Consider the following 14,256-nt stretch of genomic DNA (forward strand, 5'->3'; position numbering starts at 1 on the left):
AGAAGTGGCTGATAGCAGGAAGTAAAGAGTGGGAACAAAGGGAACCATTTCTGGTTGGCTGCCAGTGACTAATGGTGTTCCACAGGGGTTTATGTTGGGACTGATTCTTTTTACATGATATGTCACTGATTTAGATGATGAAATTGAAGGCTTTGTTGCAAAGTTTGCAGAAGATATGAAAATAGGTGGAGGATTAGGTAGTTCTGAGGAAGTAGAAAGGCTGCAGAAGGAAATAGACAGATTAGGAGAATGGGCAAACAGATGGCAGATAAAATACAGTGTCAAGAAGTGTATGGTCATTCACTTTGGTAAAAGAAATGAAAGGGTTGACTACTTTCTAAATAGAGAGAAAACGCAAAAATAAAAATGAGGCACAAAAGGACTTGGAAGTCCCTGTGTTGGATTTCCTGAAGGTTAATTTGCAGGTTGAGTCTGTGGTGAGGAAGGCAAATGCAATGTTAGCATTAATTTCTAGAGGACTAGCACATGAAAGCAAGGATGTAATGTTGAGGCTTTATAAAGCACTGGTGAAGCTTCACTTGGAGTATTGTGAGCAATTTTGGGCTTCTTATCTTAGAAAGGACATTCTGAAACTGGAGAGGGTTTAAAGCAGATTCACAAAAATGATTCCAGGATTGAATGGCTTGTCATATGAAGAGCGTTTGATGATTCTGGGCCTGTATTGACTAGAATTCAGAAGAATAAGGAGAGACCTCATTGAAACCTATCGAATAGTGAAAGGCCTTGATAGAGTGGATGTGGAGAGGATATTTCCTAAAATAGACAGTCTAAGACCTCAAAACAGAGGGACGTCCTTTTGAATGGATTTGAAGAGGGATATCTTTAGACAAAGAGTGATGAAGCTATGGAATTCTTTGTCACTGGCTGCTGTGGAGTCCAAGTCTTTATGTGTATTTAAGGCAGAGGATGACAGATTCTTGGTTGGTCAGGGCATGAAGGGATATGGGAAGAAGGCAGGAGATTGGGGCTGAGAGGAAAATTAGATCAGCCATGATGAAATGGTAGAACAGGCTCAGTAGGCCTAATGCCTAATTCTGCTGCTATATCTTATGGTCTTATATCAAATATATTATAACACATTTGTTATATCACGAAGGGAGGAGACGATGGCGGCGCGACGCAGCGCGCGCGGCCGTTCCGAATGATATCATATTGGTGTTAACTAGGGGCCGTGCACAATCCTGATTTGATGGAGACGGCTGTGAGAAGCACGGAGGAACACCTGGAGAAACTTCTGAAATGCCTGCTTTGCTGCCGCTGCTACTGTGCAATTGAGAATCTCCGGAGGGGAGGGTCCCAAATCCTTGGCTTTGCCTATTGCCTGTTGCCGGGGCTGGGGTCGAAGCACTCAGCAGAGATGGTGCTCGGTGCTCGGTGTCAGAGAGCTGGTCGGAGGCTCGGAGCTTTCGGACGGTCTGGGAGTCGGACTGCGGTCGGATGCTTCGAGAGTGCTGCATCGGCAAGTTTGCGGCGCTGGAGGTTCACCGTCTGCATGAGATGATGGGATTTTCGAGAGACTTTGAGACTTTTTACCATGCCTATGGTCTGTTCTTTATCAAATTACGGTATTGCTTTGCACTGTTGTAACTGTATGTTATAATTATGTGGTTTTTGTCAGTTTTTCAGTCAGTTTGTCATGTGTTTCTGTGATATCATTCTGGAGAAACGTTGTATCATTTCTTAATGCATGCATTACTAAATGACAATAAAAGAGGATTGCGTGTCCTCATAACCTAATCTAATCTAATATTATACCAAATGAGAGAAGGAGGTAAGCTTTCTTTTCAAGGAATGGTACAAATGTTCAACATGCTTTATAACAGTAGACACATCAACCAGTCTGGAATTAATGTTCTTCACAAGTTGTATCATTGAAAAAGCATCTTAGGATGTATATTGTATACATTTCGCTGACATTAAATGTACCTTTAAAACCTTTGAATAGCAAAATAGTTTTCATGGTTGCATCTTTTCCTGGTTTCAGTCTGTAATTAGTAGACACTTAAGATAGTGCTCAATTGGATGTGGGTTTTCAGAATCAGAATCAGAATCCACTATATTATCACTATCTTTTAGGACATGAATTTTGTTGTTTTGCAGCAGCAGTGCAGTGTAAAATTACTATATATTGCAGAATAAATAAATACTGCAGGAAGAGGGAATCATGAAGTAACGTTCATGGGTTCATGGACCATTCTGAAATCTGATGATGGATGGAAAGAAGCTGTTCCTGAATAACTGAATGTGTGTCTTCAGTCTCCTGTACCTCCTCCCTACCAGTAGTAACAAGAAGTGGGCATGTCCCAGATGGTGAGGGTTCTTAATGATAGATGATGCCTTCTTGTGGCACTCCCTCTCGAAGATGCCCTCAATTATTTGGATTAGTGTTTCAGGCAGTATAACTACAGCAGAAGAAAGAGATTCACCAGGATACATTTATGGACCTGATACAAGTTTCCAATTGCACTTGGAATAATTATTTCCTGAAGGGTAATCTGCAAAGTAAATATGCCCATAAAAGCATTCTCTCCTACTGGGAACAACAGGAATTCTGCAGATGCTGGAAATTCAAGCAACACACATCAAAGTTGCTGGTGAACGCAGCAGGCCAAGCAGCATCTGTAGGAAGAGGTACAGTCGACTGCACCTGTTCCTACAGATGCTGCTTGGCCTGCTGCGTTCACCAGCAACTTTGATGTGTGTTGCTCTCCTACTGGGCACTTGCTGCACTGCAGCCAAACACAAATAAAATCTTAGCACAGTGTTAAAGACAAATGGAGGATATTTATTTCTTCCATTAAATAATCTGTACGTTTTGAGAACTTGTATTTCCACACATCTCTTGATGAATGTGCTTTACTTTCAATATGTTACTTACCATTCCCTCATAAGTACTGTATGTATGCCAGGTAAAACTAAATGTGATGACGAGTTGCAGGATTTCATTGACAAAGCACTTGGATTCTGGAAACATGAAACTTCACTTAGCTGTTCATTTTGAGGTCCCAGGATGTTTATCTCTGTCATTTCTGCTGGCATTGACTGCTTGAAGCTAACACCTCCTATACCTTGTGCTCCAGGTTCTTCTGGGAGGATTTGTTCATCAGTCCCTTACAATGTGTGCCTCTTCTCCCTAAGGCTATAAAAAAGTGCTTACAGATCCTGGCTAGTAAATTAGATTTCCCCACTCACTACTGCCCAATTATAGTGCAATTCTCTACAGTAATCTTCAGCCTTTGCTTTCCCAGTGCTATTTCATGTACTTAACTGCTTCCTAATTTCAACTCGCAAATGATTTAGAGTATTGCTTCTTGTCATTGAGGGAACAGAGGGTTAAGTTTAAGCACTGAGAGTGCATGTGAATTAGTTGCAAGCATTTTTTAACCATGGGCATGTAGTAACAGCGTTAGATTGTATAGTGCATTAATAATTCAAGGTTATTGTACCTCATGATTTTAATTGAGTGTGGTATCATTTCACCAAAAGAGGAGAAAACATTGAAGATGGAGAGTGAAAATTAACAAAGTTTCTTTTATGATTGCTAATGAGAATCATTGATTGTTACCAACCATTAAAGGGAGAGGATTATAATTAGGGAAGTACTTTATGTTGAAATATCATGGATAACTGCACCAGGATTCAAAGAAACCCTGGGATGAATCTTTTTATCTTCTTGTGGCCATAATAGTGATAGTGATGTATGTAATATTCTGGCTGTGATATCTACATTGTTCTTTCATTTTTTGCTGTGTCATATGATATGAGCAATTATGACTACCATTGTTCTTTGCAAATTTTTATACAGAAGTGATTTGCCATTGCCTTCTTTTGAGCAGTGCCTTTACAAGACAGGTGACCCCAGCCAAATTCAGAGATTGTCTGCCTGGTGACAGTGGTTGAAACCAGGATGTGATATGCACCAGCTGCCATTACGGCCATCCACCACCTGCTCCCATGCCTTCACATGACCCTGATCCTAGGGCTTAGCAGGTGCTACACCTTCCTCAATGGTGACCTTAAGGCTAGTGGAGGGAAGAAGCACCTTCCACCTCTTTTTGTAGAGACATATCTCCACCCTTGCCACCATTTCCTATATTACCTCATCTTATCAATCTGAATTCGTGGATTTCCCTCCAATGCCCCACCTTTTCCATGATGAGCAATCTCTAAACACTGCCCCACCTTGGAGAGAGATGCTGTGTTCTCCTTCTGTACATCTTTAGACAATTATCTAAGTCCATCTAATGCAGCTTCCTGGTTTGCTGCATGGAAGGTCACAGATATCCAGCATAGAAGAAGATGCATTTAGTGTCCTCAAAATGGCTCACTACATATCTCATTTTTTGTTAAGGTGAAGAAGTTGCACTATTCATCTTAAGAATGCTTCCGAACTTCCAACTTTCCAAGCCTGATTCTTGAACTATATTAGTCATAGTCATAGTCATAGTCATAGTCATACTTTATTGATCCCAGGGGAAATTGGTTTTCATTACAGTTGCACGATAAATAATAAATAGTAATAGAACCACAAATAGTTAAATAGTAATATATAAATTATGCCAGTAAATTATGAAATAAGTCCAGGACCAGCCTATTGGCTCAGGGTGTCTGACCCTCCAAGGGAGGAGTTGTAAAGTTTGATGGCCACAGGCAGGAATGACTTCCTATGACGCTCTGTGCTACATCTCGGTGAAATGAGTCCCTGGCTGAATGCACCCCTGTGCCCACCCAATATATTATGTAGTGGATGGGAGACATTGACCAAGATGGCATGCAACTTAGACAGCATCCTCTTTTCAGACACCACAGTGAGAGAGTTCAGTTCCGTTCCCACAATATCACCGGCCTTACGAATGAGTTTGTTGATTCTGTTGGTGTCTGCTACCTTCAGCCTGCTGCCCCAGTACGCAGTAGCAAACATGATAGCACTGGCCACCACAGACTCGTAGAACATCCTCAGCATATTGGATCCTTGCAGCTAGGTATAACTTCTGGTTCAAGGAAAAGAGTCAATCTTAGAGTAGCTCCTAAGGCACAGTTGGAAAGCAAACTCTGCTGCACTCCAGGGAGGAGAGTCCAGCTCTGCATGCCTTTCAGAACACCATAGATAATTCCCTTTCAAAACTATCACTGTCCTTTTCCATGAAGAAATTGTGTATTACAAACAATAGCTATTTATTTTGAAATCTCCATCTAATAAATTACACATTGCTGCATAGTTCTTGCCTGTGATATCAGTTGAAGTCCCATTGGGATATAGCTCATCAATAATAAATAATTGTATTTCATTTCCTAACCAAATTTGTGGCCACATGATTTATCGTGGACAAAAAAGTTTAGTCACGCTGAGAGTTTGAAAATTAATCTTTTCTGTAAGGCTCAAAGCAGCAGTGGAGACATTAGCTTGTGCAAAATACAGACCAAATAATACCATGGTTCCATTCTGGCACAGCTAGGGTAACTAGTGAAGGATAAAATGGAAAATTCAGGCTTCCCAATGAAAAATATTATCAATATCACATTTATGATATATAATTATCATCAACGCCCACCGAAGAGTAAAGGGAGCAATAGCCTACAATCTACATATACAATATATCAATAAAATACTTTCATCTTCCTACCTTTGAATTGAAAATCACACTGAATTTCTAGTTATAAAAATAAAATAAAAACACATCTTTCACAATAAATATGATTAAATTTACTCATTAAATGTTTAACACTTCCTTCTATACCCTTTATTAAAATCTTTATTTTCAAGGCTTCCTCGTTTAAAATGCTAGACATGTAATTTAACTGTAACACCATGGTTCAGATTTTTGCTACTATGCTGAAGGTATTTCATTTGAGCAGTTTTATGAGAGCAGTCTGTCCTGCTTTCTCCCTGTTTGGGTTGGATCTGAGATAAGAGGCGTTGTTATTCACCTCAGGAATGTGGTGTCAGCCAATCAGGATGGTGGAACTGAGATGAGGTTCTGGAGAACACTGGTGTGGGGAGGTCTTGGTTGGCTGGAGCTGGGAGAAGACAGGAGGGAGGATGGCTGAGGATGCTGTCCCTGTTGCACAAGGTGCTTTGTGCCGATGAATGGCTTCAAGGAGGAAGGACCAATACTCCCCCGGGAGACCCGTTTGTTCGAGATGGATTTCGAGTGACATTCGGAAGGTGGTGTGTGCTTTCACGCAGACCGAGGGTCCAGTGCGTTGGTGACAGACTAGTTCAAGATGAGCTCCAACTTAAGTGCATATTTGACTGTTTAAGAATAATGGGCCGTTTTTGGGTTTTCTTCTTTCTTTCCTTTAATAATTGTATGCAGTGTACGATCTGTATATCTTGTGATATGTACCAGCTGCTCATACGACCATCCACCACCTGCTCCCATAGCCTCATGTGACCCTGATGGGGGGGGGGACGCTAAGCTGGTGCTACATCTTGCCCAAGGATCACCTGCAGGCTAGCAGAGGGAAGGAGCACCTTTAACCTCCTTTGGTTAGAGACGTATCTCCACTCCTCCACTCCTCAAAGACATTACAGTGCACTTCTGGTCTGATCACTGAAACCCACTAAGGATACAGGATAAAAAAATGAGCAATAATTTTAGTTCTGGCAGGATTTGTGATTATGATGGAAAGCAGAAAGTAACTTGACAGATTCTAACTTGAAAATTTCAGTAGTTTTTGAATATTCTTGATTTTTTTGAGCAACTCAGAGAGGGAATTCTGTCAAAGTCTGATTGCCCCTTATACACTCAGGAGTGAGTGTCTCATTACAAAGAGTCTTTCCAATATTTTCTGCAAAATTTCTGATGAAAGGATTGCTGAAATGCTATTTTACTGCTTTTTAACAACATTTATAAAACTCTGTTTCCATACTGCTGACTGTATTAAATGAAACTGTTTCCTCCTTTTCTCTTGATGGATGCAAGCTGGCCTGAAGATATGCAATATTTACCATTTTTTAATCATTTCCCAACCATGATAAAAAAAAAGCTAAATGTTAAATATCTTCAACCAGCAGGGATGCTGTCGGGGTTCTCACACAAATTATGCTGCTGAATTTTTGGCCAGGTTTTATTCAGATACTGGTGCAATAGTATGACCTCACTAACCCCTGGTGGCTGCCCTTGAACTTGTCTGATAAACTCCATGATAACTAGAAGGCATGGTTCATACAGCTGTAGCTGTTCCAACAGCTGGCTTACAGCCTTAGCAACTGGTGTGCTGGCTTTATGCAATTTGCATGTTTTGTTCCAGAAGCTCTATGGGTTGGTGTTCGGAAATAGCAAAGTTTTATTATAGTTAGACGAGAATTTGGTAAGGGAAGATGTGGAGCTTTTCCACAGTTTTTGCCCCTCCATCTCAGAAAGAATATAATAGCATTGGAGGCAGCCCAAAGGAAATTCATCATGCAAATTCCAGATTTTCTTACAATAGAAGCTAACCATGTTGGGTCAGTATTCCTAGGAGTTTAGCAGAATGAGACGCGATCATAGTAAAACATTCTAGGTCCTAAGGGGTAGGGTAGAGTAGATGTTGTCGCTAGCAGATGAACAAAGTCAAACAGGCACTTCAACCACTGAACCCCTCCCTGCACAAAAACAAATGAAAAACATGAACATAACATGACATAACATAACATAACATGAACAGACTGACATCCAAGATGAAAAACAAATGTAGCCAACATAAAAGCAGTGGAAAATTTTGTTTTGTGATCAAGCTGGAACATATTGACCGAAGGAGCATTGTATGTGGGCGCCATCTTACTAACCCTTACTTTACTTAACCTAAACATCCATAACTTACTAATCCTTATTAATTACTGCTATCACTCAATGAGTCTTTGGAAAATGACTTGCTGAGCGTTGACAGCATTTTCTGCTTTTATTTTAAATTTCTAGCATCTGCACCTGTTTTTTCAGTTTCATTCAGCATTAACTACACAGGTGCATTTCAAATTTAACTTGCATTACATGTGTTTTATCTTTTCTATTAGCTTGAAGACTGTAATCACGTCATGTCAGCTGTTTTTGTTCTCTTAAGTTCCAGATTCATCTCCACTCACAAATGCCATCATTACAAATTTGTTTTGTAATCAAATGATTAGAAATGATTAGCCTTCTTAACAATTGCCTGACATTGACGAAATGCTGTCACAGAGTGATCACTAGTCATTTTGAAAGCTTTCTGCTTTAGCAATTTCATCAGTGGAGACCCATTCATTAGTACTCAGTTTTTCGGAATCATTCTCCTGGTGGGGAGTTTTGCTTACCAGGAACACATATCAATCACAACAACTTGTATTTATAAGGCTCCTTTATTTGTGAGAAAAGAATCCTACAGTGCTTTATAAATAGAAAAATAATAGAAGAACAAATGTCAGTCTATGTAGAGAAAGGGTACGTAAAAGCGAGTGGGAAAACTTTTATGTGTGCAAGTTTTCAGTGATCACGGGGAAGCGGAGCAGCAAAATAAACAGAGATCCTAGAACAAAACAATGCAGAAACATGCCTTTCGTCCCATGCTGACAATAATGACAATTTTAATTTGCATATGATTCATCTTTCCTCATGCTCTACTTGCCTATTGGCTTATCTAAATGTCTCTAAAATATCATGTCTATCTCAGCTTCTACCACTTCCCCTGGCAGCACACCACAGTCACCTTCCAATCTCTGTGTAAAAACCTTGCCCTGCATATTTCCTTTAAACACTCCCTCCCTCACCATCAGTACAATCAGAAGAATTGGAGCAGGGGGCAGGGATTGAGATTTCTGGGTAATTGGGATCTCTTCTGGGGCAGGTGTGACCTGTACAAAAGGGACAGGTTGCACTTGAATCCGAGGGGGGACCAATATTCTTGTGGGCAAGTTTACTAGAGCTGTTGGGAGTTGTTTAAACAAATATGGCAGGGGGATAGGAACCAATACAATGGAGCTGAGGATGAGCCAATGGGTTTACAAGTAGATGATGGGTGTAATATGAATGTAGGGAAGGACAAGCCAATGACAGGGTACTAATGCAGACAGAGCAAAGAAGTAAATTGTATCACAGTGGCAAAATTCAAAAGGGCAAAGAATGTAGGACTGAAGGTGCTGTATTTAAGTGCACATAGCGTTCAGGGTAAGGTAGAAGAACTCATGGTGCAATTACAGATTGGTTGGTATGACGTTGTGGGCATCACTGAGTCATGGCTGAAAGAAGGCCATAGGTGGAAGCTTAACATCAAAGGATATACTTTGTAGTGAAAGGACTGGCAGGAAGGCATAGGCAGTGATGTGGCTGTGTGGGTAATAGATGGAAATACATCTTTAGAAAGAGGTGACATAGGGTCAGAGAATGTTGAATCTTTGTGGGTGGAATTAAGAAAGTGCATGGGTAAAATAAAAACATTATGGGAATCATATATAGGCCTCCAAATAGTAAGCAAGATGTGGGGTAGAGATTGCAAATGGAGCAGTAAGTGGCACGTAATAAGGGTAATGACACAATTGTAATGGGGGACTTCAACATGGAAGGGGCTTGGGAAAACCAGGTTGGTGTCAGATCGTAAGAGAGGGAGTTTGTTGAATGCCTACAAGATGGCGTTTTAGAGTAGCTTGTGTTGGGCCTACTTGGGGAAAAGCTATCTTAGATTGGGTGTTGTGTAATAACTCAGATCTTATTAGGGAGCTTAATGTAAAGAAACCCTTAGGAGGCAGTGATCATAATCTGATTGAATTCATACTGCAGTTTGAGGAGAAGCATAAGTCACATGTATCACTATCGCAATGGAATAAAGGGAATTACAGTGGCATGAGAGAGGAGCTTGCCCAGGTGGATTGGAGGAGGGTACCGAGGGGGATGATGGCAGAGCAGAGATGGTTGAAGTTTCTGGGAATAGATTACAAGGCATAGGATAGATATATCCCACAGAAGAAGCTGTTCTCAAATGACATGAGTAGGCAAGAATGGTTGACAAGGGAAGTTTAGGACTGCACAAAAGCCAAAGAAAGGGCATATAAGGCAGCAAAAGTGAGTGGGAAGTTGGATGATCAGGGAGCTTTTAAAATCCAACAAAAGACAACAATAAAGCTATAAGAAGGGAAAAGATGAAATATTAGGGCAAACTAGCCAATAATATAAAGCAGGACACTAAAAGCTTTTTTTCAGTTATATAAAGAATAAAAGGGAGGTGAGAGTTGATATTGGACAATTGGAAGATGGTGCTGGTGAGGTAGTAATGGGGGACAAAGAAGTGGAAGATGAAATTAAGTACTTTCTATCAGACTTCACTATGGAAGACACTAGCAGTGTGCTAGAAATCTGTCACTGTCAGGGAGCAGGAGTGAGTGCCATTGCTATTACAATGGAAAAAGAGCAAGGCAAACTCAAAGGCCTTAAGGTGGGTAAGTCACCTGGACCAGATGGACCACATCTCAGATTCCTGAAAAAGATTGCATGATCTTTCAAGAATCACTTAATTCTGGCATGGTCCCAGAGGATTGGAAGACTGCTCTTTAAGAAGGGAGGAAGGCAAAAGAAAATAAATTATAGGCCACTTAGCCTAAACTCAATTGGAGTCTATTGTTAAGGGTGAGGTTTCATAGTACTTGGAGACTAATCATAAAATAAGTCCAAGTCAGCATGGGGAAATCTTGCCTGACAAATGAGTTAGAGTTCTTCGAGGAAATAATAATTAGGGCGGGCATAGGAGGGGCAATGGATGTCATTTACTTGGATTTTCAGAAGGCATTTGATAAGAAGCCACACATCAGGCTGCTTAATAGAAATTAAATCCTATTATGTTACAAGAAAGATACAGGCATGGATAGAGGAACAGCAGACAGGCATGAAGCAGAGAGTGGGAATTATGGGGGCCTTTTCTGGTTGGCTGCTAGTGACTAGTAGTGTTCTTCAGGGATCAGTATTGGGATCACTACTTTTCACATTGTTTCTCAATGATTTGGATAATGGAATTGATGGCTTCATGGCAAAGTTTGCAGATGATACCAAGATGGATGGATGGAGTAGATTGCGCTGAGGAAACAATGTGATTGCAGCAGGACTTAGACAAATTGGAAGAATGAGGAAAAAAGTGGCAGATGGGATAGTGTTGGGATATGTATGATAATGCATTTTGGTAAAAGGAATAATAGTGCAAACTATTATCTAAATGGGGAGAAGGTTTAAACATCAGAGATGCAGAGGGACTTAGGAATCCTTGTGCAAGACTCCCAGAAGGTTAATTTACAGGTTGAGTCTGTGGTAAAGCAGTAAAATGTTGGCATTTATTTCAAGGGGAATAAAATACAAAAGTAAAGAGATAATGCTGAGGCTCTATAAGATACTAGTCAGGTTGTACTTGGAGTATTGTCAACAGTTTTGAGCCTCATATATCAGAAAGGATGTGTTGTCATTGGAGAGAATCTCAAGGAGGTGCATGAGAATGTGTTGGGAAATGGAGGGGTTAACATATGAGGAGCTTTTGGCAGCTTTGGGTCTGACTCACTGGAAATTAGAAGAATGCATGGGGATTATATTGAAACCTATTGAATGTTGAAAGGACTAGATAGGCTGGATGTGGAGAGGATGTTTCCTATGATGGGGGTATCCAGCACTATACGGGACAGCCTCAAAATTTAGAGACAACCTTTCAGAACAGAGGTAAGGAAAAATGTTTTTAGCCAGAGAGTAGAGAATCTGTGGAACACTCTGCCACAGACTGCGGTGGAGACCATTTTCCTGAGTATATTTAAGGTGGAATTTGATAGTTTTCTGATTGGTCAGGGCATCAAAGATTATGATGAGAAGGCAGGTGTATGGGTTGAGTGGCATCCAAGATCAGCCATGATGGAATGGCAGAGCAGACTCGATGGGCTGAATGACTTAATTCTGCTCCTATGCCTTATGATCTTACATGCCCTCTTTTGGCATTTCCACCAGCGAAAAATACCCTTTCTCATACTTTAACTGTACATACTTCTAAAAGGTCACACCTCAGCCTCTGACACTGCACAGGAAACAAGCCAAGTTTGTCCATCTTCTCCTTATAGGTAATACTCTGCTTATAGCGAATGCTCTGCAATCCAGGCAGCATCCTGTGAGCCTCTTCTGCTCCTTTGAAAGCCTCCACGTCCTTCCAGTGATGTAGTGACCAGATCTGCATGCAATACTCTAAATGTGGCCTAAATGAAGTTTGATACAGATGTAACATGACTTGTCAAGCTTTAAGCTCCTCCTTCCCTTTCTCTTTCTGTCCACTCTCCTCACCCATCAGATTCTTTCTTCTCCAGCCCTTTACCTTTCCCACCCACCTGGATTCACTTATCACCCAACTAGCCTCCTTCCCCTCCCCCCACCTCTTTATTCTGGCATCTTCCCCATTTCTTTTCAGCCCTAATGAAAGGTCTGGGCCTGAAATGTCGACCGATTCTTCATTTTCATAGATGCTGCCTGACCTGCTGAGTTCCTCCAGCGTTTTGTGTGTGTGTTGCTTTGAATTTACAGCATCAATATCGTGGTTTTTTTTAAATTTTATGCTCATTTCTCCAAAACCCATGAAGGTAGGCATGCCATATGCCTGCTTTACCACCTTATCTACAAGTATTGCCACTTTCAGGAAGCTATGGACCTTCATCACAAGATCCCTCTGTACATCAATGAACCAAAGGACCCTGCTAATTACTGTATACTTTCCTCTTACATTTGACCTCCCAAAGTGTCATACATTACACTGATAAAACTCCACCTGCCATTTCTCCGCCTGCATCATCTATATTCTGTTGTTTCTTTGATTAGTTTCTTCGCTATCCACATTTTTACTTTGTTTGCAAAGGTACTAATCGGCCCATCCACATTTTCATCCAAATCATTTATATCTCACAATTAATAGAGACTCTAGCACAGAACACCACTAGTCACATAGAGTATTCCAGTTAGCAAAACATCTCTCCACCATTACCCTTTGTTTTCTACAGCCAAACCAATTTAGTGTCTGATCTATCAAGTTTCCGTGGATCCAAATTCTGGATCAGCCTTTCAAGAGGGATCTTGACAAATGCTTTACTGAATTTCATTCAGACAACATCCATCTGCCCAACCTTCATCTATAATCATTGTCATCTCCTCAAAAACTCAGCCATATTTGTAAGACATGACCTGACCCACTCAAAACCTGAAAGTGTGCTATCCCCAATAAGCACAAGCTTCTCCAGATACAAGTCAATCTTATCCCTAAGGATCTTCTCCAATAATTTCATACCACTGATGTAAAGCTCACAAGCCTATAATACCAATTGACTTTTTTTAAACAAGGAATACCATTGGCTGCTCTCCATTTCTCTGGGACCTCACTTGCGGATGGCGACAATATAAAGATCTCTGTAAAGACTACAGCAACTGACTCTCTAGCCTCTCTCAGTAACCTGGGCTTTCCCTGCTAAAGATATTGGGAGGGGCCAGATTATTCTATATAAAGGTAAGAAGGTGCAAGGTCAGGTGACTGATAGGTTTTATGATATCCTGAGATTAGGAGGAACCAAGAGACATGGACCAAGTACAGAAGTTGGTGTGAGATTATTGGAGAGGAAGAGGGAAGAGATCAGTCAAGAGTTTGTCAAATGCATAGTAGCATCCTGCTGATTTTACATCTTACACAGTACTGTGCAAAAATCCGAGGCACATATACAGTATATACACTGTAACCTGGGTGCCTCAGACATTTGCAGAGTACTGTAGTAATTTTATGTATTGCACTATACTGCTGCCACACAGAAAAACAAATTTCATGACATATGTGAGTGATGATAAACTGTGGACTGAGAATTGGAAGGGGCAGGGAGAGGGGAATCATGGTTGGGAAAACAGGAAGGAAGAACGGAGGGAGCGAGAAGCACCAGAGAGACATTCTGTAATGATCAATAAAACCAATTGTTTTGAATCAAATGAGTTGGCTGGTGTTGCAGGGCTGGGTGTGACTGCACTCGTGCCACCCTCTGCCCCTGGCATTCCTTCCCTGCCACCTGTCTCACACCCCTTCTGCAGCACCCTATCCTTGCCAATCCCAACACCTTTTGCTCCTGCCATGTTTACTAACTTGTTCTCCACTCCATGTTGACAATTACAGTACTGTGCAAAATTCTTAGGTACCTTAGTGCCTATAAAAAGTATTCACCTCCCTTGGAATTTTTCACATTTTATTGTTTTACAACATTGAATCATAATGGATTTAATATGGCTTTTTTGACACTGATCA

Source organism: Mobula hypostoma, chromosome 3 (assembly GCF_963921235.1).
Source record: "Mobula hypostoma chromosome 3, sMobHyp1.1, whole genome shotgun sequence".
Classification (NCBI taxonomy): Eukaryota; Metazoa; Chordata; class Chondrichthyes; order Myliobatiformes; family Myliobatidae; genus Mobula; species Mobula hypostoma.